Below are 21,649 nucleotides of genomic sequence, written 5' to 3'. Positions count from 1 at the left end.
ATGTTCAAGACCATCTTTATTCCTTTAAAAAGAACTTTGCTTTCATCGTCATTATTTTTAAAATGGCTTGTGGTAGAAATTATAAATCAGGGATTTTAACTGTTAATTACCAATCTAAATATTTTCTTTCGAAATATTTCAGGACCTTTTTCTACTTATGTACTCCCACTGTCTCATTTAATGTTGTCTGTGTGCTGAATTTTAATTTAATACCTCTATATTTGAGGTGTTAAATGTTTGAGTTCCTTTCTTCCTTTAGCCCATATTAGACAAATACAAATAATTTATGATGGCTGGAATTTCCATAAGAGCAAGAGAAACAGGTCTCAGTGGCAGGGTGATCTGTTGTAAAATATCTTGAGAAGATATTTTTGTGGAAAGAGGATGTATTCAGCTCAGTGCACGTTGGCCTGTTGTTAATCCTCAATGCTTTTCTTTTATAGGTTGAGGATTCTGTTAACATTTTTCAGAAGTCATGATATTTTTGTGTTCATGCTTGATAACTTATTTTGAGGATTATTCTTATTTATCAGAAAATTATTTCTCTACTAATGCTATTTTAAGGACTTTTATCATTCTTATTTGGTTTTATTTCATTTTGTTAATTTTACGTGTGTGTCAATATCTCCTATAACTAAAAGAAAGCTAGTAAAAAATTGGACTCATATAAAATAATTCTTTATGTAGGCAATTTGTAGTTTATTCTTTAAAAGAGATAATTCTTATATCCAACTTTATAATTACAAGCATGAAACAGATTAAAATTTAAAGAGTTTTTTAAAATTTAAGAATGCTTTTAATAAAATAAGTCATATTTAATGTTGACCAGTGCTTCTTCAACATTCTATAGTGAAGGAACATGTATGTTTTCTGAGAAAAAAATACAATCCATTACAGACAAACACTTTTGCACAACACAATAAAAATATATTACCAAAAAAAAGTTGAAAAGATATAGATGTACAAAACACAGGCTCTCATTTTTATTCTTTGAGTTAATAGAAAATTGCTTCGTCAAATTGCTAAAATAACTTTTCTAAATGCTTACTTTTACTCTCTATACTTATCTACTTACAGGCTGGTAACAGTTTGCAGATTATCACAGTCTGTGGAACATACTTTGAGTTGCATTGATACAGACTTTCAAGTATTCTCATGCCAACTTAAAGATATAAAATTCAATTAAATGAGAACTACTAATATAGTGATCATGCAAGAGTTTATTAATTTCTTGTTCAATCTAACTTTTAATATTTTCTTAGCCTTAGGAATTAAGCTTCTGGTGAACTCAACATCCAACATGGTCCCTTACACACTCAATTCACTCAATGGATATATTTTATGTTCTTATCTCAGCCAGAAGTAATCTTTCTATTGAACAAACTCTCAAAACACTTAATGATTTTGCTTGAACATATTCTGTCTGTTAACATTATTTATGTAGATTCCTCTCATTAACTAAACTGTAAGTTTTCTATTACTTAGGATTATGCTTATTTTTTTTTATTCAGACGTTACTCAGTCTCTGGTAGACACAAGAGATACCCTGACCAGATCCTCCAGATTCCTAGGAAATGATAGCAGTAGGAGTATAAAGACCAAGACATTTTGGCCCCAAATAGAGCATTTTAGTGGACGATACTATTTTCAGAGAGCCCTGTGGGTTGGTTGAGAATCTACTGTGCCTGAGTTGCAGTTCAACAACTCCTTCCACCCAATCTTGCTTCCTTCTTCTATCGAACATGTTGTACCACAAACTGCAGTTCAGCATCTGCTTCGGGTGAAGTCAGCATCCAGCACAGTTTCTTGTATACTTGATAGGTAAGTAAATAAAACTCTCATGCTCAGGTTCATCAGTCTGGTTCAAGAGAATTTCTTGGTGGAGTTGGAATGAAAGAGGAATCACCGTAGGTACGGATCTTAGGGTAAGCGGAAATAAAGATCAGATTGAAGAATTACTTGGTGATGATGATGATGATAATGATAGCAACTCTCACTATGTGATATATACACTTCTATGGCAACACTATTAGACAGTTACTAATATAGTTTGATTATTTGTCCCTGCTTGAATCTCATATTGAATTGTAAGCCCAGTGCTAGAGGTAGGGCCTGGTGGATGATGCTTGCATCATGGCGGCAGATTCCTTATGGCTTGGTGCTGTCTTTGCAGTAGTGAGTGAGATCTTGTGAGATCTGCTTGTTTAAGCGTGTGTGGCACCTTCCACCTACTCTCTTGCTTGCTTCTACTTTCACCACATCATTTATCTGCTCCCCTTTTGCTTTCTGCCATAATCGTAAGCTTCCTGAGGGCTCCCTAGAAGCTGAGCAGATTCTAGCACCATACTGCTTATAAAGCCTGCAGAATCATGAATCAACGAAACCTCTTTTTCTTATAAATTACCCGATCTCAGCTATTTCGTTTTAGCAATTCAAGAATGGCCTAACACAGGTAGTATCATTCTCAGTTTAAAAATGAGAAAACTGAAGAACAGAGAGATTCAGAAATGTGCCCCTCCCCTAGTGAGTAGCAGAGCCTAGATTTGCATCAAGTCTTTTAACCACTACTTGTTTTACTTCTCTTCAGTGAATGTTCGATTATGGCAAAGATTTCTGTCTGTTCTGTTAACTACTGCATCCCCCAGAGCTGAAACACTGCCAAGTATATAGTTAGAGCTCAGTAAATATTTATTGAAAGATCTTCTTGGTATTGATTTCTATTTTTATTATACTGTGATATGCTTGCTTAACTTTCCTTTTTTTAAAAAAATTTATTGAGGCTTGCTTTATGACCAGGCATGTGGTTGATCTTAGAATATGTTTCACGAGAAGAATGTATATTCTGTGGTTGTTGGATGAAGTGTTATATAGATGTCGATTAGGTCCAATTGGTCAAGTGTCAAGTTTAAGTCCAGAGTTTCTTTGTTAGTTTTCTATGTCAATGATCTGTCTAATTCTATCAGTGGGGTGTTGAAGTCTCCCATTATTACTGTGTGGTGGCGTAAGACTTTTTGTGGGCCAAAAAGAACTTATTTTATGAATATGAGTTTCCAATGTTTGGTGCATATATATTTAGGATAGTTAAGGCTTCTTGTTTAATTTTACCCTTTATCATTCTGTAATGCCCCTCATTGTCCTTCTTAATTTTTATTGGTTTAAAGTGTGTTTTATCTCGTATAAGAATAGTTATTCTTGCTTTTGTTTGTTTTCTGTTTGTATGGTAAATCTTACTCCATCCTTTTCTTTTGAGCCTCTGGGTATGGATACATGTGAGTTGGGTCTCTTAAAGATGGCAGATGGTTGGGTCTTATCTTTTTTTAATCCAGTCTGCCACTCTGTGTCTTTTAAATGGGATTTTTAACCCATTTACATTCAAGATTTGCATTAATATGTGTGACTTTGATCCTTTTATTGTGTTGTTAGCTGGTTGTTAGACTTGATTGCATAATTGCTTCATAGTCTTTGTTGATATGTGCTTAAGTGTGCTTTTTGAAAGCAAGGGCTATTCTTTTTAATTCATATTTGGCACTCCCTTAAGGATTTCTTATGAGCATTTGCTTGTCTAAGAATGATTTCATTTCTAATTTGCTTATGAAGCTTAGTTTGGTATAATATCTCAAAACTATACAAATACATGAAAATTAAACAACCTACTCTGAATAGCTCTTGAGTGAACATCAAAATTAAGGCAGAAATAAAAAAATTAAAATTAATGAAAATAGGAACACAATTTACCAACGTCTCTAAGATGCAGCCAAAGCAGTATTAAGAGGAAAGTTTATAGCACTAAAATGCCTTTTTCAAGAAGTTGTAAAGATTTTAAATTAACAATGTAACTTTTTACCTAAAGGAATTACAGTAAAAAGAAAAAAGCCAACCTCAAAGCTAGCAGAAGAAAAGAAATAAAATTAGAAAATAATGAAATTGAGATTAAAAAATCCATATTGAAAAAAGTATATGAAATCAACAGTTCTTCAATAAAAACAAATAAGATTGATAGGCCACTAGCTAGATTAACAAAGAAAAAGAATGATAAAATCCAAATAAGCAAAATCAGAATCAACAAAGATTGTATGACAGCTGATTCCAGAGAAATACAAAAGATCCTCAGAGACTACTATGAATAACTCTATGCACACAAATTAGAAAATTTAGGGAAAATGGAAAAATTCCTGAAAGTATACAATCTCCCAAAATTGCATCAGGAAGAGATTGAAATCCTAAGTAGACCAATACCAAGTTCTGAAATTAAATCATAATAAAGAACCTACCAAAAAAAAAAAAAAAAAAAAAAAAAGCCCTGGACCAGATGAATTCACGGTTGAATTCTACCAGATATGCAAAGAAGAACTGATACTAAGCCTACTGAAACTATTCCAAAAAAATCGAGGAGGAGGGGCTCCTCTGTAATTCATTCTATCTAGCCAGCATCAGCCTGATACCAGAATCTGGCAAAGACACAACAAAAAAATAAATCTTCAGGCCAATATCCCTTATGAACATAGACACAAAAATCCTCATCAAAATATTAGCAAAACAAATCCAACAGCACAACAAAAAGTTAATACAGTGTGATCAAATAGGTTTATTCCTGGACTGCAAGGCTGGCTGAGTATATGCACATCAATAAGTGTGATTCCACATAAACAGAATTAAAAGCAAACTGTATGATCATCTCAATAGATGCAGAAAAAGCTTCTGATAAAATCCAACATCCTTTCATGATAAAAACTCCAACAGACTAGGCGTCAAGCAACGTACTTCATAATAATAAGAGTCATTTGTAACAAACCGAAATCCAACATCATAATGAGTGGATAAAAGTTTAAACTATTCCCCTTCAGAACTGGAGCAAGACAAGGATGCTCACTCTCAACACTCCTTTTCAACATAGTGATGGAAGTCCTAGCCAGAGCAATCAGGCTAGAGAAAGAAATAAAAGGCATTTAAATAAGAAAAGAAGAAGTCAAACTATCTTCACTGATGATATAATTCTGTACTTAGAAAATCCTGGTGGCTCAGGCCTGTAATCCCAGCACTTTGGGAGGCTGAGGTGGGCGGATCACTTAGGTTGGAAGTTCAAGACCAGCCTGGCCAACATGGTAAAACCCCATTTCTACTAAAAATACAAAACTTAGGAGTGGTGCCACATGCCTGTAATCCCAGCTACTTGGGAGGCTGAAGCAGGAGAACTGTTTGAACTTAGGAGGTGGAGGTTGCGAAGAGCTGATATCATGCCACTGTACTTCAGCCTGGGCAACAGAGCGAGACTTCATCTCAAAAAAAAAAAAAAAAAAAAGAAAGAAAAAAAAAGAAAATCCTAGAAACTGCCTAGAGCCAATAAATAACTTCAGTAAAGCTTCAGGATACAAAATCAATGTACAAAATACAGTAGTGTTTCTATATACCAACAACATCCTGGCTAAGAGTGAAATCAAGAACACAATCCCACTTACAACAGCCACAAAGAAAATGAAATATCTAGGAATACAACTAACCAAGAAGGTAAAAGAGCTCTACCAGGAGAACTACAAAGCACTGCTGAAAGAAATCAGAGACCACACTAATAAATGGAAAAACATTCCATGCTCATGGATTGGAAGAATCATTATAGTAAAAATGATCATACTGCCCAAAGCAATTTACAGATTCAACGTTATTCATATCAAAAAACAAGGTCATTCTTCATATAACTAGAAAAAAAACTATTCTAAAATTAATATAGAAAGAAAAGAAACCCAAATAGCCAAAGCAATTCCAAGCAAAAAGAAAACAAAGTCAGAGGCATCACACTACCTGTCTTCAAACTATAGTATGAAGCCACAGTAATCAAAGCAGGTTGGTATTTGTACAAAAATTGACACACAGACCAATGGAACAGAATAAAAATCTCAGAAATAAAGCTGCACCTCTACAACCATCTGATCTTCAACAGCACCAACAAAAACAAGACATGGGGAAAGGACTGTCTATTCAATAAATGGTGCTGTGATAACTGGTTAGCCATGTGAAGAAAATTGAAGCTGGAATCCTACCTTTCACCATATAAAAAATTAACTTAAAATGGGTCAAATGTAATATCTCAAGCTATAAAAATCCTGAAAGATAACCTTGGAAATACTCTTCTCAACACCAGCCTTGGAAAATGATTTTTGTCTGAGTTCTCAAAAGCAATTGCAACAAAAACAAAAATTGACAAGTGGGATCTAACTAAACTAAAAAGCTTCTGCAAAGCAAAAGAAATAATAAAGCAAACAAGTGACCTATAGAATGTGAGAAAATATTTGCAAACTATGCATCAGACAAAGGTCTAGTATCTAGGATCTATAGAGAACTTAAATTGAGAAGCAAAAACCCAATAATCCCATTAAAAAATAGGTAAAGGATATGAACAAGCACTTCTCAAAAGAAGACATACAAGCAGCCAACAAACATATGAAAACATGCTCACCATCACTAATCATTAGAGAAATGCAAATCAAAACCACAATGAGATACCATCTCACACCAGTCAGAATGGCTATTATTAAAAAGTTAATAATAATAATAATAATAGATGCTGACAAAAGCTGTGGAGATAAAAGAACACTTATACTTCTAAAATATTACACTTATACTTACAAAAGGGACACTTGTACTATAAATTAGTTCAGCCACTGTGGAAAGCTGTCTGAAGATTTTTCAAGGAACTTAAAACATTTCAAGGAACTTAAGACTTGTCATTCAATCCAGCAATCTCATTACTGGGTGTATACCCAGAGGAAAATGAATCAGTCTATCAAAAAGACACATGTATTTGTATGTTCACAACACTATTCACAATAGCAAAGACATGGAATCAATTCAGATGCCCATCAGTGGTAAAGTGAATAAAGAAAATGTGGTACATACACACCATAAAATACTATGTAGCCATAAAAAAGAATGAAACTATGACCTTTGCAGCAACATGATGGAGTTGGGAGGCATAATCAGGCAAATTAACATGGGTACAGAAAACCAAATACTGCATGTTCTTACTTATAAGTGGGAGCTAAACATTGAGCACACAAGGACATAAATATGGAACAATAGGTACTGCAGACCACTAGAGGGTGAGGGAGTTGGGTTAAAAAACCACCTAAGGAGTATTATACTCACTACCTGGGTAATGGGATTCGTACCTCAAACCTCAGCATTACACAATATTCCCATGAAACAAACCTGAACATGTACCACTTGTATCTAAAACAATAGACGAAATTAAATATATATACACACACACACACACACACACACACACACACACACACATTTATGTAAAAGTGACCATTAATTAAGACTTCCTTGCCAAATTCAGAAGAAAAGCTTGCTTTGAGACAGAGGTCATTTCCTTTTTAATAGACAGACCTGTGCTATGTAACAGTGTTTTGTACATTGTAAATACTCTATGGAAGTTTGCTGAATTAAACTAAGTAGAAATAGAACTTTTATCAATTAATGTTATTAATGAGATCAACATTTACACAGCCCAATTTGCACCTGCTAACTTAGTCTTTGCAAATTCAATGTAGTGTCTCTCCTGGACTGCCCACACTTTGGGAGAGTCTCAGAACTGTGCATTGGCATAGAGCCTGTATCTATTAGACCAGCAGTCCACAACCTTTTTGGCACCAGGGACCTGTTCCATGGAAGACAATTTTTCCACAGATGGGAATAGGGGAGTAGGAGGGGTGCTGGTCCATAGCCCAGGGGTTGGGGACCCCTGTATTAGACACCTCTTAGGAAAATCCCCTGAAGTACAGCAACTTTCCCTTTTCAGGTTATAATTCACAGGACCCAAGGTTTGACACTTAGTGGCTAGGTGTGTACTGAGGGACTCTGAGCAAGATGATGGAACCCAGGGTAGTCACTTGGCTTAAGCTGCAATAATGGCATATTTTGTCCTGTAAATGTAACAGTAGAACAAAGAGACACCGAATATGAGAGTTTTTGAATCTGAGTTAGCTTAAGTATAGAACAATAATTAGAAGGTCTATAAAATCTTACAACTGGTGTCCCTGGGGCCTCCTTGTTTCCTGCCCTAGCTAAAGCTTCATCGTACCTTCACTGTGACATATACCACAATATTCACAATAAATATCCCCTTTATTTGAATCATTAGCATGGGTTTCTGTAACTGGTAACACACAGACCAATGCAAACACCCTTTGGGTCAGGAGTATCCATGCTCATGTAGCTGTGGGACATAGGATAAAGGACCAGATGTTTGCTAGTCGGGTAAACTGCCAGTGCCTGGGTTTAGCGGAGATGCACATAAGACCTTGGGTGGAGAGAGGGAAAAGGTTTGGTTACTTGGGATCTTATTTATAACTTTAGCTGGTCAATTCCAGTTCCTGTGTGTGAAAAGTCAAGAAGAGCAAAGAGTGATAGACCGAAGCATTGTTACTTGTAATTTTGGATTCGGGGAAGAGCCAAGTTTCTTACATTACTGTAGGCTTATTGGGTTTGCTTGATAGAATTTTTAAAGTCCCACCAATTTTTTTGCCTTTTGTTTTCTACTCTAGAAAGATCATGAGAGTGAGGTCTCTCTCATGCCATGCTCACATTCTCAAGAAATATTCATGATTGGATTACTTTCCTAGGCAATATAAATCAAACCTGATGGCAGGGATATGTTGATGGCTTGAAGTAAGTGAAAAATAAATTAGGAAAGGAGGAGGCCCGGAGTAGCAAAGACATAAATTTAAAATTTAAATCTCAAAAGATGAAAAACTTCAAAAAGCCATTTTGAAAACTTGACTTTAGACTCTTTTAAATGAATCAAAATGGGAAGCAAGGGGAATAATATAGGTGCATATGAATGAATTGGGTTACATATAAGTGCTTACGACTCTTAAGGGAAAAGTCCACATGTTCTAAACAATACCAAAAGGTCCTTTCAAAAGGTTTGATGGCCTCAAAAGAAGTAACTTAGAATGTTCTAAAATATTTAAATAATAAGAATAGATTACTCGCGGCATTTGAAAAGAAAAACTTATATTGATTGTATTCAGTCATCAAACTAGGCAAATCTACTAAAGATGAATTTATTATGTTCATTGGTCTTACTTTTGTTGTATTTTCTACCTTCCTTTTTCCACAAGGCTAAATGCACATAATTCAGAATTTGCATGAGCTATTGAAACCAATGGGGAAAAAATATCCTTAAGAAGGGGATAGGCTGGCACGGTGGCTCACGCCTACAATCCCAGCACTTTGGGAGGTCAAAGTGGGCAGATCACAAGATCAGGAGTTCGAGACTAGCCTGGCCAATATGGTGAAACCCTATCTCTACTAAAAATACAAAAATTAGCCGGGCGTGGTGGTGCATGCCTGTAATCCCAGCTATTTGGGAGACTGAAGCAGGAAAATCACTTGAACCCAGGAGGCGGAGGTTGCAGTGAGTTGAGATCATGCCACTGCACTCCAGCCTGGGTGACAGAGTGAGACTCTGTCTAAAAAAAAAAAGAAGGGAATAAGGGGAAGTGGATGGTGGTCAAGCAAGCCTTCACTTTGAGTCTATCTCTTAACCTGAATGATTCTGGGCAAGTCATTTGGCCCCTGCACCTAGTGTTCCCAAGTCAGAACAGCTGACGGAAATGAAGTGAAATCTGTGCTTAAACCAAATATCACACTGCCCTAGCTCACAATAGATATCTAATTATCTAATATTAGGTATCTAATAATCAGTAAATAGTTCTTCCCTCTAAAACTTAAAACTTAAAGCAAAATTTTAATTTTTGTAAATTTGTCCTAGTTTAGACAGAAACAGCTCCCTTGTGGCAGAGATAACAAGGATGATCTTAAAGTTCTACCCAATTAATAAAAAGGTACATTTCTAGTCTACAGAGGTTTTTTTCTACCAAATCTTATTCGAAGTTTCTACATCCAACTGTTTGTACACTCAATGTATACCTGCTGCTCCTGCTCACCTCCCTTTTCTAGGGGTTGGGGTATGGTGGGGTCAGGTTGTATACTATTACATCAGAATCAAAGGTGAATTGTATTCAGAATACTTTAGATTATGAAGTTTAAATACAGTTTGAATGAGTGCTTTTAAAAAATACTTTAAATATTTGACTATCCAAACTTTATTTATCGCCCCTTTTCATCTTCTCCTCTTCCTCAAACCAGCATAATATGAAGATAAAAGTATCTCTTTTACAGAACTGTAGATCCACATGTCCGTGTCAAATCTTATAGAAATGCATAACCTAAATTGACAGAGGCAAAATCTGGCTCCCAATGCTTGTGTTGCTAGTCAGTGAGTGGAGACAATTTGAATGGAGGTGGGATGGGGAGGAGGATTTGATGTAGTTTGTGTCTTAGTCTGTTCAGGTTGCTATAACAAAATACCATCTTGTGGGTGGATTATAAACAATAGAAATTAATTTCTCACAGTTCTGGAGGTTGGGAAGTCCAAGATCACAACAGTGGTGGATTCAGTGTTGGGTGAGGTTTGTTTCCTGATTCATAGATGGCATCTTTTTGCTATTCCCTCCTGTGGTGGAAAGAGCAAACAAACTCCCTCAGGTGTTCTTTTACAGCGGCACTATTCCCTTTGATGAGGGCTATGCCCTCATGACCTAATCGTGCCCCAAACGGCCCTGTGTATTAATATCATCACCTTGGGGGTTAGCATTTCAACATATGAATTTTGGGGAGACACAAACATGCGTATTTTATTTACATATAAGTATTTTTTTTTCTTCAAAAATCAAGATGGCTAAATACTTAAAATATTGTTTCTGGAAAGTGCTTGTGCTGATGGTAGTGTATTCTTACATGTTTCTCTCCTGTGCTGGGAATATTCCAGCACTCAAAGAGGGGCTTCTCTGTGGGGTCACAACTTCAATATAATGATAAGCCATTTCAGAAACAACTCTTTTTGGCCAGAAATCTTGGTTCAGGAGTTGCTAGAAGGGTTTTCAGGTCTACCCTACCTTATAGATAAAATAATAAAAAGACTTGGTTTTAAACCAGGGAGAATAAAGTTTAAGTACACTTACTTTTTTTTAAAATAATATACATGTTTGCTATATTAACAAATAGGAAATTGAAAAACTGGAAAGAATACCAATTACCAATCAAAGATAGCCACTGATGAAGTGGTCATAAATTTCCTTCCAGGAAGTTTCCCAGGTGTCCCAGTGACAGTGAAATGAGGAACACTGAGCTGTCGGAAGATCATCCCCTAATCTGACCATGTAGGAGTGATAGTCTGGAATGGGTGAGGAGGTCACAGGAGGATACCAGGACTGGTCATGGGTTGCAGGGATGTGGCTCATTTCCTTCCACGTTATCGTGGGTCCTGCAGATCTGTCACCTTGGCTCAGGTTGAGGAGTGAGTGCATCTCTTTTACTCTTACCTTATGGCCCTCATCACTTGAGCAGGTGCATCCTGCTTGTCAGCTGGTTCCTGTTTGTTTTGCGCATGGCTGTGGGAGCTTGGCATTCCCCTACGGCTTGCTAGCTCACACGTGCTCTGTATGAGTTCTTGGACAAGTCTGCAGTGAGATGGTGTGTGATGGAGTAGGAAAGAGCATTAGTAGTGCCAACAGTTCAGAAAATGTTTGTCAATCCCTTTCATATAGACTGGCTGACCTGATGTTTCTTCCAGGATATCAGAGATTTCCCAGGCAGCTAGCCATCATGAGAACTGAAGTTTGACAGGACAAGTCCCTTACACTGTATGCCAGGGAAGATACTGAACTGGTTCCTTACAATTAGGAAAAAGATAAACAGCTAGAATTTACTGACAGGGCTGTAACTAATTGTGTAGTCTTTTAAGTCGATTAATCATGCCGGGCTGGGAGCACAGGAAGATCTTAAATGAGTGCTTTTCCTGTTAAACCTTTTGCTATGGAGAAATCTGAATATGGGCAGAGGGAAGACAAACAAGAAAACAAATACATTGTAATAAAATTGTGAATGAAAACCTTAGAGCTCTCATATCCTTCTTCCTTAATTCAGAACCCTCTCAAACATCAAGCTCAGGAATAAAGTATTTGAAAATAACAATATGCTATGAATAAACAATCTGTACATCTCTTTTCTTCTCCCTGAATTCACATGCTCAAGAGTTGAGACTCTTTGAGATCACAAAAGAATATTGTGCAAGAATATTGTGACTACTCTGCAAGAATATTGTGACTGGAAATTTCCTGTGAGCCCTTCTAAATAGGCCACAAAAACAAAGGACAGAGCTGTGGGATTACTGAACAGTAAGGGGAATGACCAGATAGAGAGTAATTGAGCTCAAAGCTCAACGGTAAGCTGCAGAAAGACCTTCACTTCCCCAGATTTCATTATTTTTTTGTTTATTTTAATGTGAAGAAGCTCTTTAGTTTAATTAGATCCCACTTGTCAATTTTTGCTTTTGTTGCTATATCTTTTGGCATTTTTGTCATGAAACCTTTGCCTGTGCCTATATCCTGAATTGTATTGCTTAGATTTTCTTCTAGGGATTTTAAAGTTTTGGGTTTTACAGTTAAGTCTTTAATCCATCTTGAGTTAATTTTTGTATAAGGTGTAAGGAAGGGGACTGATTGCAGTTTTCTACACATGGCTAGCCAGTTCTCCCAGAACCATTGATTAAATAAGGAATCCTTTCCCCATTGCTTCTTTGTGTCAGGTTTATTAAGACCAGATGGTTGTAGGTGGGTGGTCTTATTTCTGAGTTCTCTATTGTATTCCGTTGGTCTATATGTCTGTTTTTGTACTAGTACTGTGCTGTTTTGCTTATTGTGGCCTTGTAGTATAGTTTGAAGTGAGGTAGTGTGATGCCTCCAGCTTCGTTCTTTTGCTTAGAATTGTCATGGCTATTTGGGTTCTTTTTTGGTTCCACGTGAATTTTAAAATAGTTTATTCTAATTCTGTGAAGAATGCCAATGATAGTTTAATGAGAATAGTACTGAATCTGTAAATTCCTTTGGGTAATATAGCCATTTTCATGATATTGATTCTTCCTGTGCATGAGAATGAAGTATTTTCCCATTTGTTTTTGTCCTCTCTGATTTCTTTGAGCAGGCGTTTGCAGTTCTCCTTGAAGAGGTCCTTCACTTGCCTTGGAATGCTCCTGTAGGAGGTGTCTAGAGACCCCTGTTGGAAGGTCTCACCCAGTCAGGAGGAATGGGATCAGGGACCCTCTTAAAGAAGCAGTCTGGCTGCCCCTTGGCAGAGCAGGTACACTGTGCTGACCACCTGATCTCTCCAGAGCTAGCAGGCAGGAAAGACTTAAGTCGACTGAAGTGCAGAGATAGTGGCTGCTCCTCCTCCTGGGGACTCCATCCCAGGCAGAGATCAGAGTACTGTCCCTATAACCTTGACTGGAGTTGCTGAAATTCCCACAGGTAGGCCCTGCCCAGTGAAGAGGGATGGATTGGGGTCCTCTTAAAGAAGGAGACTGTCAACGATCAGGCTCAGTCACTGTGCTCTGTTGTGGGGAATTCTTCCTGGTCCCTGCTGCTGGCAGGCTAGAGCGCTGACTCAAATCGTAGATATGGTGGCTGACCTTCCCACCGGGAACTTGGTCAATGTCGGGCTGTCTCCAGCCTGCTGGGGCTGCTCAGCTGGAATTCCAAGCTGGTGCATCTTAACTTGTGAGGTTCCATGGGAGTGGGGCCCACAGAATGATGCCACTTGGCTTCCTGGATTCAGCCCTCTTCCTAGGGGAATGCCCAGGATCTCCTGCTTTTCCAGAACTCCCAGGGCTGGAGTATACAAGACTCCTGGGTTTCCCTGCGTGCCCAAGTAAGCAAGTGGCTCTTCTGCTGAGACGCCATACATGTCTGTGCTTTGGACCCAAGGCCTTGGTGGTGTGGGTTCACAAGAGAAAGTCCATATCCACAGGTTGCAAAAATTCATAGAAAAAGTGGGTTTCCCAGGCAGGGTCACCCCATCACTCACTGCCTCCTTTGTCTGGGGGTGGGGGCACCCTGACTCTGCACCATTCCAAGGTGGGCTATAACCCTGTTTTTCCTTGCTCTCCGTGGGTTGAGCCCTCTGCCTAGTCAGTCCCAATGTGAGAACCCGAATATTTCTGTGCAGAATACACTCATTGTTTTGTGAGAGCCGCAGACCGCAGCTGCTTCTCATAGGCTGTCTTGGCCCCTGCCCCCAACAGAATTTTATTCTTTCATAGTTCTAGAGCCCAGAAGTCCAAAATCAAGGTGGCAGCAGTACCATACGCCCTCTGGTAATGCTAGTGAGGCCATCGTTCCTTGCCTCTTTCAATTTCTGGTGGCCCAAAGCATTCCTTGGCTTATGGCATAATAATTCCAGTGTCTGCCTCTGTTGTCATAAGGCCTTCTGCCCAGTGCATCTCTCTGTGTCTTCACATGACCTTCTTATAATGACATGAGTCTTTGATTTTAGAATCTACCCTAATCTAGTATGACCTCATTTTAATTTATCTCATTACATCTAAAAGACTGTATTTTCAAATAATGTCACATACCGGGTGACTTAAATTTGGGGACTACACTATTAAACCCAGTACAATTAATAAACCCCAATTCATTCTAACACCCTGTTTTACCTGTATTGCTTCCACACCCCTTTGCTGATCTTCCTGCCTATGGTCTTATATTCTCTACCATATATTTGTTTTTCATACAGAAACTACAAAGCTTTTTCTAAAATAAAAATCAGATCATGTTGCTCCCTGTTTAAAACACATCAACTGTCTTCCTATAAGATTCAGAATAAAGTCCAAGCTCTTTAACGGAGGCTAAAATTTCTCTAAAATGTGTATTCTCAGATCTTGTTCTGGCCACCCTGGCTCTATGCTTCTGTCATACTGAAATGTTGAGCAATTTGTCCAGTTGCTCAAGTGGTTTACTTTCTTTCTTAACTTTAAGTCTTCCCACATGCTATGTCTTCTATAAGTGATTCTAGACCATTTCACACAGTTCCATTCCACAGAACTGAATCCTAGTGAGCTTCCACATCTCAGATTAGATATTTCTTCTGCTGGGAAGCTATCCCTGATCCTCAGACTCTGCTCTAACTTGGTTAATCCATGGTCTTCAATAGTTCCTGAATTATAGCACATTTCCCCTTAATATAATGCAATTGCTGTTTTATATATCCTAATTCCCCACTCATCTCTAATGGTTGTGATGCCAGGAACCATGGTGGCTATGTTTTCAATGCATCATCAGCACCTACTGCAATGCCTGGTGCACAGAAGGCACTGATAAATATTTGTGGAATAAATGAGTTAAGAACATCAAATGCTATTACATCAAAGGAACAGAATGTTAAATTTTCTTCACAGTGATATTCTTAATAAATACTTGAAATATTTCTTCTTCCTAAAAATAACTTTAAATACAAAAATATAATAGTTATAATCTTTTTAAAACAAAGGTGGAGTGAAGATTTAAGTTACATTTTATACTTCTCATCATAGGTTCATAAATTTAAAGAGCTGCTATAGTTTTTAATTTTCAGGGTGTGTGATAATATTTCAGAACATGAAGAGGATAATCTTGATATTGTTCTTTTCTCCATGTCCAGGGGGGGAATAGTGACCTTATACACTGAAGTTGATATTGCTATCATTTGCTATAACAATATTAATTGGATGAATGTGTATTGAGTAGATATTTGGTTGCAGACCCATGACTAGGCAAAATGTATGATAAATGGTCAAGTGGGAGAGTTGTCATCAAAGGAAATTGGACTTTTCTTGAATGTCTAAATCTTGTCAGCTCCAACTTGGCAAAGAACCTCATGTACTTTTAACTCTTACCTCTTCCTTTTTCTTTCTTTATCTTGAAAACATTTGCCCCCATATTTGTAGCTCCATGTGAGAGGTTTGCTACTACAGCATTTGATTACCCAAGTCAAATCAAATATGCCTGGATATAAAATGGAAATGGGCTGTGTGCACTAAATTAACCTCTGGCTTCCTGCTTTCTCTTTTAAAATTCAGGGGTTTTAACAATAAATATGAAGTCCATAGAACTAGAAAATTTCAAGTTGGGGCAAATCAGTTGATACGCTTTTCTCATGCAAGGCACCCTCTATATAATCTGTAAACTTTACCAACCTATAAATGTTTTACAACCGAGTAAAATGTCAACTTGAAGAAATATGACAAAACACAAAAATTAGATAAGTCACTCACTGTTTTATGAGCTACAATATTTCAAAAATAGTTTCTTTGTGAATTCTTTCCTGTATCTCTGATATTTTTGTGATATAAAGGGAATGATCTAGGTGACATCAATAAAAATGGTGGAGTAGGGAACTTCAAAGCACTGACTCTCCACAAAAAGAGCAAATAATTTGGCAACAACAACAAAAACAACAAGAAAAAAAAAACACTCTGTCAAAATCAGCTTTATCACAACTCTGGAAGCCAGCTAAAGATTTGTAGTAATCAGAAAAACATTTAATCAAGAAAAAGTAACTGACTCTCAGAAGAACTTTGTAGGGTTTTAACTTGCCTTGCCCCTCTCCTCTTTCCCCAGTTTGAGAAGTCTTGAAGACAGCAGCCCACATTTCTGCTGTGGTTTTCTTGTGATGATTGAAGCAGAGCAGACCTGTTACCAAAGAACTGTGGTTGTAGTTGGGCCCCTAAATGATGGCCTTAAAGGGCTTGCCTTATGTGACCAGGGAGAGATGGCTACATAGGGAGCATTTCTAAGAAATATTTAAAAGCAACTGTACTAGCCATTGGCACTTGAGACAAGGAATAACAATTGGGGTAAATAATAGATACACTGAAAAGCAGGGGAGTGGTAAATTTTATAAACTTCCAGGAGAGTTTGAAAGTGTGCTTTTCACACACACATGGTTTATATGCAAAGACTAGAGGGGTTGGGGTTGGGGAGGAGGTTCTAGATGTATAAAAAAATATAGGTCAAACCATGAACTCAACACCAAGCTAGACAGATAGAGCCACCAGTGCACACATGACAAAAAATACAAACTTGACAAAATTAGCTTAGAAAACAAACAGCAGCCACAACAAGCACCAACAATAAACCCTGGGGTAGGGGGAGAATATGATTTCTAGAGTTGTTATGCTATGTACTCAAAGTGTTCAAAAGTTAGGAGGCATTCAAAGAAAGAAGCAAGTATGGCCCATACACTAGAAAAATAGAAAGTAAAAACTCTCCCCGAGGAAACTTAGACACTGTATTTAAAACACAAAGATTTTAAAACAAGTATTTCAAAAAGCTAAAGAAAACCATGTGAAAGGAGTCAAAGGAAAGCATGAGAATGGTATTTCACCCAATAGATAATATAAATAAAGTGATGGAAATTACAAAAAGGAACCAAATGGAAATTCTGGAGGTGAAAAGTACAATAACCAAAATAAAAAAATCCAGTAGAGGATTTCAATAGCAGATTTGAGTAGGCAGAAGAAAGAAACAGCAAACTTGAGCAAAGATTAACAAATCTGAGGAAAGGTAAGAAAAAGAATAAACACAACAAAAAAAGAACAGACTCTAGAAGACCTGTGGGACACTGTCAAGTATAGACTGACATAGGCATAATGTCAGTCCCATAAGAAGATAAGAAGGAAAAAGGGATGGAAATAATATTTTAAAAAGTAATGACTGAGAACTTTCACAATTTATTGAAAGATTTAAATCTACACATCAAGGAGCTCATATATATATGAGCTTATATATAATAGGAGCTTATATATAATATAAACTCAAAGAGATCCAAACTGATCTCAGTGTGGATCTATTTGATTATGATTATTATAATCAAATAGTCAAATGTCAGAGACAAAAAGAGACCATTGAAAGCAGAAAAAGAGCAGTTACTCTGTACAATAAAATTGAGAGCTAATTTTTTAAATCAGAAACCATGGAAGCCAGAAGGCACCTGGAATGACATGTTCAAAGGGTTGAAAACAAAACAATACAAAACAAAACTTTCAAGCAACAATACTATATCCAGCAAAATTATCCCTCAAAAATGGAGGAGAAAGTAAGACCTTTTATAATGAATAAAAACAGATACTTTGCTTCCAGTAGAGATGCCTTATAAGAAATGCTAAAGGGAATCCTTTAGGTTAAAATGATAGGGCAATAGGGGTGATTTAATATGCATAAAGAAATAAAGGACACCAATAAATGTAATTACAGAAGCAAATGTAAAATCAGTATTCATGTGCTTCTGGTTAGTAACTTCTTTTCCCCCCATATGATTTCTTAAAAACAACTACATAAAGTAATAATTACAAATTTATGTTGTTGGGAATATGTTTATAAAGATGTAATTTGTGATAACAGCAACATAAAAGGTGAGAGATAGAGCTATATAGGAGCAAAAGTTTCATATACATTTGAAATTCGGTTGATATTAATTCAAACTAGATTATTATAAATAAATATGTTAACTGAAATTCCCAGAGCAACTACTAAGAAAACAGCTAAAAATTATAGACAATAAAAATATGGAAAAAATGGTATGCTATGAAACATTTATCTATTACAAAAGAAGGCAGTAATGGAGGAATTCAGGGAAGTAAAATATAAGACATATAAATAACACATGGCAAAACAGAAGTAGTCCTTTTTATCAGTAATTGCATTACATGTAAATAAACTCTACAATTAAAAGGCAGATAATGGGAGATGAGGTAAAAAATGATCCAACTATATGCTGTTTACAAGAGACTTGCTTTAGGTCCAAAGAAACAAATAAGTTGAAAATGAAAGGATAAAAACAGTTATACTATGCAAACAGAGTTGGAGTGGCCATGATTATATCAGATGAAATTGATTTTTAAAACAAATATTTGTTACAACAGACAAAGAAGAATGTTATGTAGTAATAAAAGGTCAGCCTGGGCGTGGTGGCTCATGCCTGTAATCTCAGCACTTTGGGAGGCTGAGGTGAGTGGATCACAAGGTCAGGAGTTCAAGACCAGCCTGGCCAATATGATGAAATCCCATCTCTACTAAAAATACAAAAAAAAATTTAACTGGGTGTGGTGGCAGGCACCTGTATTCCTAGCTACTCAGGAGGCTGAGGCAGGAGAATCACTTGAACCTGGGAAGCAGAAGATGCAGTGAACCAAGATCGTGCCACTGCACTCCAGCCCGGGTGACAGGGCAGACTCTGTCTCAAAAAAAAAAAAAAAAAAAAAAGGAAATCCATAATTATATGAGATAATAATTATTTGTGACTAATAACAGAATTCTTAAAATATCTAAAGCAAAAACTGGCAGGATTCATGTGACAAATAGACAGTACACTAATAATAGATGGAAACTTTAATACCCTACTTTTAAGAATAAATAGAACAACTAGACAAAAGATTAATAGTGAAATAGAAGACTTGAACATTATGAACCCATCTGCCCTGACAGACATATTTAAAGCACTCTACCCAGTAATAGAATACACATTGTTTGCAAATGCAAATGGAATATTCTCCAAGAAAAACTATATTTATGCTACAAGACAATTATAAATAAATATCAAATGACTGAAATCATACAAAGTATCTTCTATAACCATATGGGATAAAATTAAAAATCAATAACAGAATGAAATTTGGAAAATTTGCAAATATTTGAGCATTAAACAACATACTCTTTAACAACCAATTGGTCAAAAAAGAACCTGCAGGAAAATTAGAAAATAAGCCAAGATAAGTAAAAGCAAAAGCATAACGTAGAAAATTGCACAAGCAGTGCTTAGTAAGAAATTTACAGCTGTAAATGCCTAGATTAAGAAAAGAGGAAAGATCTCAAATCAATAAGCTATCTTTTTACTTTAAAAAACTGTAAAAAGAAAAGCAAACTAAACCTAAAGCAGAGGGAAGGAAATAATAAATATTAGAGAAAAGGATAAATAAAATATTGAATATATAAACAATAGAGTCAACAAAAATTAAAAATTGGCTATGTAAAAAGATCAACAAAATTGACAAAATCTTTAGATAGAATGACCAAAAAAAAAAAAGTAAAAGAGAGAGAGAAGATTCAAATAAATTCACAAAAAATGAATCTGGAAGTATTATTACCGAACTTACAGACATACAAAGGACTATAAGATAATGCTTTGAACAGTTCCATGACAATGAATTAGAAACTCTAGAGAAATGAACAAATTCTTAGAAACATGCAAACTACAAAAATTGACTCAGGAAGAAATTTAAAAATCTGCATAGATCTAAAGCAAGTAAAGAGATCAAAACACTAATTTAAAAACTTCTAACAAAGAAAAGCCCAGAACCAGATGGTTTCATTGATAAAGTCTATCAAATGTTTAAAGAAGAATTATCATCAAGTCTTCTCAAACTCTTTTTTGAAAACTGAGGAAGAGGTCTGGCGTGGTGGCTCATGCCTGTAATCCCAGCACTTTGGGAGGCCGAGGTGGGCAGATTACAAGGTCAGGAGATCGAGACCATCCTGGCTAACGTGGTGAAACCCCGTCTACTAAAAATACAAAAATTTAGCTGGGTATGGTGGCACATGCTGGTAGTCCCAGCTACTCGGGAGGCTGAGGCAGGAGAATCGCTTGAACCCAGGAGGTGGAGCTTGCAGTGAGCTGAGATTGCACCACTGTACTACAGCCTGGGTGACAGAGCAAGACTCTGTTTCAAGAAAAAAACAAAAACAAACAAACAAAAAGCCCACATGCAAAAATACAAAACAAAACAAAAAACAAACCTGAGGAAGAGAGTACACTTCTTAACTAATTCTATGTGGCCAGTGTTACCCTGATGTCAAAGCCAGAAAAAGATTTCATAAGGAAAGAAAATTATAGGCTAGTATCCCTCATGAACAAGATGCAAAAAATCTTCAACAAAATCTTAGCAAATTGAATTTAGCAACATATTGAAAATATTATACACTATGCCTGTGATTATGTATCTCAGGAATCTAAGAATGGTTTGACATAGAAAAATTAATTAATGTAATAGAAGAAAGGATTTTAAAAAAGCACATTAAAATTTCATTCCAAGCAGAAAAAGCATTTGACAAAATCCAACAACCTTCTATGATAAGATTACTCAACAAACTTGGAATAGAAGAGAATTTCTTTAATCTGATAAAAGACATATCTGAAAAACCCACAGCTAACCTCATACTTAACAGTGAAAGACTGAAATCCATTCCCTTTAAGATCAGAATGAAGATGAGGATGTTCAGTCTCACCAACTCTGTTCCACATTGCATTGAAAGTTATGGCCAGGGCAGTTAGGCAAGAAAAAGAAATAAAATATATCCACATAGAAAAAGAAGTAAAAGTATCTCTATTGGCAACTGACATAATCTAATAGATAGAAAATCCTAAGAATCTATGAAAAAACCTTATTTGATCTAATAAACAAAGTCACTAAATTTGCAGGGTACTGCAAGTCTAACATACAAAAATCAGTTGTATTTCTATGAACTATCAATGAATTATCCTACAAAAAAAATCAGGAAAATAATTTCATTTACAATAGCATCAAAATGAATAAACTACTTGGAATTAAATTTAACCAAGGAAGTGCAAGACTTATGTTCTGAAAATGAAAAAAAAAAAGGAAAGAAATAAAAGGAAACCTAAATAAATAAATAAAAAGATATGCCGTGTCCATGGATTGGGAAATTTTGTTAAGATGGCAATGTTACCCAAAGTTATGTACAAATTTGAT

The 21,649-nt window shown here is 36.3% G+C and overlaps 1 long non-coding RNA gene across 2 annotated transcripts in view; it reads right to left on the bottom strand.

Annotated features, from left to right (window-relative positions):
* Positions 1-846: 846 nt before the first annotated feature.
* LOC105481293 (uncharacterized) overlaps positions 847-21,649 on the bottom strand; it is a 65,490-nt gene continuing 44,687 nt past the window's right edge. The window contains exon 4 of one of the 2 annotated variants that reach the window (XR_986879.2): positions 847-1,919. This is a non-coding gene — a long non-coding RNA (uncharacterized lncRNA). The remainder of the gene's footprint in view (positions 1,920-21,649) is intronic. The other variant, XR_986881.3, reaches the window with a different exon arrangement.

The sequence above is a fragment of the Macaca nemestrina genome, chromosome 11 (assembly GCF_043159975.1).
Source record: "Macaca nemestrina isolate mMacNem1 chromosome 11, mMacNem.hap1, whole genome shotgun sequence".
In the NCBI taxonomy this organism is placed as follows: Eukaryota; Metazoa; Chordata; class Mammalia; order Primates; family Cercopithecidae; genus Macaca; species Macaca nemestrina.
Note: the sequence above shows the minus strand (reverse complement) of the source record. Positions and strands in the feature narration are given on the sequence as shown.